The sequence below is a fragment of the Anopheles coustani genome, chromosome 3 (genome assembly GCF_943734705.1).
Source record: "Anopheles coustani chromosome 3, idAnoCousDA_361_x.2, whole genome shotgun sequence".
In the NCBI taxonomy this organism is placed as follows: domain Eukaryota; kingdom Metazoa; phylum Arthropoda; class Insecta; order Diptera; family Culicidae; genus Anopheles; species Anopheles coustani.
The window spans coordinates 66,064,323-66,070,804 of NC_071288.1; the positions used below are offsets into that span (position 1 = coordinate 66,064,323).

General features: G+C 41.2%; 1 non-coding gene across 1 annotated transcript; it reads left to right on the forward strand.

The window, feature by feature from the left end:
• Positions 1-5,052: 5,052 nt before the first annotated feature.
• Positions 5,053-5,124, forward strand: Trnae-cuc (transfer RNA glutamic acid (anticodon CUC)). Its single transcript has one exon. It is a non-coding gene; the product is annotated as a tRNA-Glu (tRNA).
• Positions 5,125-6,482: the final 1,358 nt, after the last annotated feature.

A 6,482-nucleotide genomic window follows, 5' to 3' on the forward strand; every position in this document is an offset into this window, starting at 1 on the left:
TCTGATCTTCGGAGCTGCTGCTGATGCTTGTAGTGCAGTTAATGTTTCCAGTTTTCAGTGAGCAGCAATTTTGTTACGAAACTTATTTGAAGTTATGACAAGTTTGGCAACGCTTATTGAACCAATTTTGGTGCGATGGCCACATAAAGTTTTGAAAATATATCTTAGAGCCTCTACATTTAATTTATTATTTTCATTTTCTAATTTAGGTTTCAACAACATTTGATATCGTATTTCGTTCGGTAAATTCAAGCAAAAGTAATATTGGTCAAACCACCAACACCATTCACCAGTTTATTATATTGCACAATTACATATTTTTAGTTTCTTTGCTTTATGTAAAACAGCGGTAGATTTTTTAGTGCGTTTTGTACTATTTTTTTATTGAGTATCAAATTATGATTATTAAGAACCAAACAGAACTAAATTTCGATTTTTGTTCCCTTGTGGTATGGAAATGTTTATAACAATGTTAAAACGTATTAACTCATCAGTGTGGGATTTTTAAGTGCTGGAAAATGTTAGTCTTTTAAAATGGTGTATGAACAATTGGTAGAATTTCTCGTATCATCGTATATTTCTAAGGTTGTACTGCTCTTAAGTTATACCTGCCTAAGTTAAAGTGCTTTCTACATTGGTTTTGCGTTTGTTAAATGTTAGTTGGTCTTTTCGTTTGGAATTGTCTTGCTTCTTAAATGCTGGATCTTCCAAAGAAATCGTGAAGCAATTTTAAAGGTTTATTTCCTTCTAAATTAATTCAACAAGCAAACAAAAAATGTCAACTCCAATCAGTAAGCGAAACATTGAACAAACAGAAACTATTGAACGGCAAGGCCAAAGTCGGTGCAGAGTTTTGAATTAACATTTAAGTGCCGATACTATTGGAACGACGTTCTCTAATCTTAGAATTCACCGAACCATTTTGCATCCAGGTATTCTGCTTTCTACGCGTATCTTTCCCCCCGAAATCCAGTCCAAGGTGAAATTTTATATTTATTCAATTACGCTTCACTTCGGGAACGATTTAATTTGCATTCAATTTGCCTACGAATAGCTGGGATTAGAAGTTTGAAAACATTTGAAAGAAATCGAAACCTTTTCTTTCAATTGGCACGCATACACATACAAAACAGATGTTTCCGGTTATTGCATGAATGGCGAAAGAAAAATAGAAAAAAATAAAATGCCTTTTTAGTTAATATGATATCACTTTGTAGAGAGAGATGAAAATTAGATTGGAATTGTGGGCTAGACGAAGCAAAACCTTAACGAAAGGCATCTTGGAATTGGCATTGGGAATGATGTCAATCCCAGGATAGGCTTGCGTTCAGCAAAAAAACGATAAACAAATACATTTATCACCATCTGGAACACCTTTCCCAGTGTGAAATCCAGTGGATTCGATTTATCATGTAGGAATACATTTTGCTAGTAACCATCACCCTTCGCTAAGAGCGAAAGACACTTCGTTCTCATGGGATTCAACTAATCTGGGATTGTCCTCCTGGCCGTCCTGTAGGATGTTTTGAGCTCCCAGCATCCGATACACGGCAAACAGTGTACATTTCTTTAGGTTGAATTTTGTTACGTTCCAAAGCAGCTAACGAGCACAATTGGCAGGGCACGACCGGGCTTCCGGGTTGCATAACGCCCTACCCCACCGACAGATATGATAGCCCTTGAAGTAGGCTGTGCATAATTTATTGCCGTGCTAGGGAAATAAACCTAACCGCAGGAACCCGCCTCGCACCGGCGGAGGCTTATAACCTCAAACATAAGGGGATCAAACGCGTGCGTTGTTGGTACACGCTTCTCGCTTTGTCGATTTTCCGGCCAGGCCAGGTATAGGAGTACATACTCGTGCTCGTTTGAACAGGGCGGCCGCTTTCGATTGCACTGTGGGTGGTAAAATGTGGAAAATCATCCCCCGCTCCTGCACAACCGACCGTTCCGCACCGGTGGTTCTCTCTCATTCCCGGTAGGTATTTGCTAGTGAATCGCCGACTTGCTCGGCGTGCGATTGGCTCCATGGTTCTGGGCATGAAATGGCGTTATGCTAGCAAACGCTCTCCCACCCGTTTCCCCCCCCACTTTCCAAGCGCCAAACTCAACGCTTCTGCCGCCATCTTCTTTATTGGACTAATTCCATTGGCCATACAAAACGCAACAAACGATCAAATTGGTGCTAGGTAATTTGTTCGTGTGTTACACCAGGGTGCACCTTTCCGCTTTTCCCGTAATGCTGACCTGCTTCCCCCGCCCTCCGACCACCGGGAAGCTTAACCACGCCGGCAAAACCACCGCCTATCAGTGAACGATCGTGCCCGGGTGGGATATGTTTCATTTCAAATGTAATTGTGCATGTAATGGTCCAGCAGGGCGATAAAGACTGATGAGTATTGCATCCACTGATGGGGTTGCAGAAAGACAGGGAGAGAGGGAGAGACTGAGCAAAATTGTGAGCTTTATGTGAGCAGCTTAATCCGTTTCATTGTCGTGTCTATTGTGGAGGAAGTGATTTGCAAGCAAGGGAAGCTAAGTGAAGTGTGGTCCCGTTCCAGTAAAGCAGGGACGTCGAATGGATGTTCATACCCTTCCATCAACCCGTTTGGTTGCTGATTTGTCTGCATGCTCGACTTGCTGACGGAACCAAAACGATACGCAAGGCCTCGAGCCAGCGAACATCGGCCTTTCGCGGGTTGCTTGATAATTGCTGCAACGCGCATCAGCTGGATATCCAAATACATAGTGGCCAAGTCTTTCACACTTGCGTTTCGATAAGGTTGAGTTGAGTTGCTGTAAACGTTGGAAAAGCTGGCAAAAGCTCAATTAATCCTGAGTGATAAAGTGGATCCCAACTCATTCCTTTCGTCAATCGTTTTCATTGTATCTAATCTAAGTTTTTCTACTAGCCGAAATCGAAATCGTGGCGATGTTTTACAATAATCCTTTTTCTTTAGGTCCTCTTTAAATCAAGAAAAACGTTTAAAATTTACCTGTTTGAAATAAAATGAATGAGATCGATAGAAAGGGGTTTATTGAAATTGTTTAGGCTCGAAGCGAAAAGAATTAAGACCTGGTAAAGGAACCTGAGACCATATCGTGTTCTTATACCCACAAAGGATTCAGGTAAGATTCGTTTTTGCATTAAAATGTTGATTAATTATCTCTAGAATAATCACATTGATCATAATTTCAGGACGGAAACTTATATTGTAACGATGACACAATTTTTTGGGCTGGGAGCTACTGATATACCTTCGTTGACTGCCCTTTTGATTGAAGTAGCTTAAGTTTACTTGAGAATCCTAAAAATATTTCTTTTGTTTGAAACTGGGTACCGATTCCCAAAAACTCCCTTCCATATTCAACAGCCACCTTAAAGCCATTGAAGCAACATAAACATACTGTAAAAGATGGTTCCCGGAACTTGTCGTCTGGAAATAAAAACAAAAAACAATAAGGCCACGGATGGTTAGTAATACCCTCGATTAATCACACAACACTTTTTTAAACGTCCAGCCGCGCCCCACAGAGCTCCAGTTACGTGAATATAAAATGCTCCAACGAAGGGGGGATGGAAATTGTCATTAAAGTGACACGCAGTCTTTAACAACACATTCATTTGGTACGCAGATAGGCCGTATATTTTCGTTTATCGCCAGCAATGTTCTGGTTAGCTTGCTTTATGACCCCGCTGTCTATACGGCGCACATTAAACAACCCGCTGCTGCTACCTTCATAAAGAACATCAGGCTATACGTTCCACTTCATCCATCATCATCTTACTCGCACGTTATCCAATCTTGCTGGCAACTAATGTTTCCAGATACTCGCTAAGTGTTGATATCTGTACCGGTCGGATTATGGAGCAGCGAACTTATTGCGCTGCTAGCGTACATCCGTAAGAATATGATCTTGTGAAGACGCACCAACGCACATTAAAAGCTGAAGATCCCGTTTGAGCTGTCTTCAGGAAAATCCTGCAAGCATGGGATGGGATACGGTTGGAGAAGGAGTTAGGGCGCGTCGTGTATAATTATTTTGGTGGTAATTTATTTTAACGATGGCGTCATGATACATTACATTATACTGGGGGATAAGCAAGTCCTGGAATAATGTGTTAGAATTACCCAAAATGCTTCTATACATTAGTTTGAGCTGACAGTTTCGTTGGATCATTTGAGAATCTGGAAGTAATCTATCTTGTTAATTTTGCTTGTTTAGCACTATTCTCCCTTAACTTTTTTTTAAATTCCTAACTTTTTAAAAATGATGTAACTTTTTTTACATTTAAAAAAAACATCTCCATTTTGCCAATTAATAAAGCTCACAAATTATATGATCAAAATAAGTAGTAAAAACAATAATTCGATGCCAAAAAGATTACGGTGTGACTGTGTTGGTCGGGCTGACGCTGGTGGTCCACTCCGGGGCGCGATCCCACTACTGCTTGCCGCGGAGACTCTTAGCTGCTGGTTTTCACCCCTCGCTCGGTTTGTCTCTCCTTGGCCAACCTGAATGTCTCGGACTCCTCCATGACACCCATATTGACGGCCAGCTTAGTGCGGACGTCCCGTCAACATGGCCCAGGTCCAGCGCACAGAACTCCCGCCCTCAAATCAGTCCGCAATCCAACCCACGGGTAGCCGCGTTACAGGAGACGCCACGCTCCCAGTTGAAAGTTGCTGCACTGTGAAACGCACAGATTTGTTCGCTATGGATGCTTGTGGTTACCGGAGCGCGACTCAATCTATTTTTAGCTTGAGTAGAAATAAAGTTAGACTTGTTTTAAACTTGGAAGCTCTCATAAATCATTTTTGTTTTCGAGACAGAAGTTTTCTGATAAGATAAGCGAAATCCAATACAAAAAAAAAAATGTTTACCGACACACCTCTTCGCCATTGGTCGTCGCAGTGTAGGTTAGCAGATGATTCAGCAATGAAAAAAACATAACATGTTAAAAATAACTATCAGCATTTTGATGTATTTTATTTTGCACCATCTCATCTCAGTTAACGGGGATCATTAAAACCGGGTTAGTTGACAACATCCCATATTGTCTAGTGGTTAGGATATCCGGCTCTCACCCGGAAGGCCCGGGTTCGATTCCCGGTATGGGAAATAACTTTTTTTTATGAAATTTTTTTTCTTTCGACTGATAAATGTAAATATACGAGTTTTCTATTAGTAAATATTGGTCAACCTCGTCTTTTATCAGTAGACATAGTGTGAATTGTAGTCAAATTTTTTAGTACCTTTTGAAAATTGTATCCACCGTAAACCATCAATGAAGTGGCCCTTTAACGCCAACGGTAAATACAATGTAGCGTACATGCACTTAAAACGGATCTCAATTTAAACGACATGACTTTCGAATGCACGGAAAACCAAAATAATCGGTTGCACAAAAGGCTGTCCAGGAAGGACCTCCTCACGTTACGGTAATTATTAAAAAGCTTCTCTCGTTCCGTAACAAGCCGTGATGTGAATGTGGTCGAGCATACAGCAAAAGCACGGCACACGTACATGTGCATACGTATTCGACGTCGGGCACCTTCACTCGTCCCTTTAATTACGCCCCGGTTTTATTGGAGTTTTACTACGTAATGACTTAATCAAGTGATGATAATTTTTATTGAAAGCATCCTTTGCGGGGCTCGTGTTGCCCAGTTCACGCACGGCAATGGCGCGGGGGCACGCGAAAATGAGCGCGAAAAAGGAACTTCGGAAAGATTATAGGTCGTGGGGTGCGCCCGGCGTGATTTGCCCAAATGAGGCCAGAACCGAGCCGTATAATGAGCACCCGAATCATTGCAGGAAAGCGGCTTAAATTTAACGACGACACGCTCCGTGTGAAACCCATCGGTGAAGGTTTTATTTTATTTTGTTTTGGTCGGTACTCCGTTTTGGTTTACTCACATGGATTATGTGCGAAATTCATTAAGTTGTATGCTCAGTTATTAAACGCTGTGTCCTTTAATGAATGAAACATATCACCTTTGATTTTGCCACTGTCCACAGAGGACGTTTCGGATATATACAGGTTTCTCTCCTAAAACCAAAACAGGGATATCATCTTTCTGATTTTCTTTATTTCCCACAATCGTTTTTCGTCTCTGTTTTCGCGTTTTACATACAGACTTGTACATTTCAAAAATGTGCAAGAAATAAAGCATCGATTTTCCGTCACTTTCATTTGTTTAGAAAACCTGTACGTCTAACAGCCCTGTCCAATCGCTTCGAACCACTGTTTCTCGATGGGTGTTCATGTGGAAAGCTTTTCCGGTTTCCGATAATGATTTGTTTACGCAACATATTTAGCCTACCTTTCGATTTTGGGTTTTTTTTTTGTTTGCACATGTTCTTCTCTTTCGCATCCAATTGGTCGGCATAAGGAAACTGGCCCTTTTTGATCGCTCTTCTTCCTTAGAAAGCCAGATATGGATTGCTTGCGTCTTTGAATTTCACATCGGTAGCAC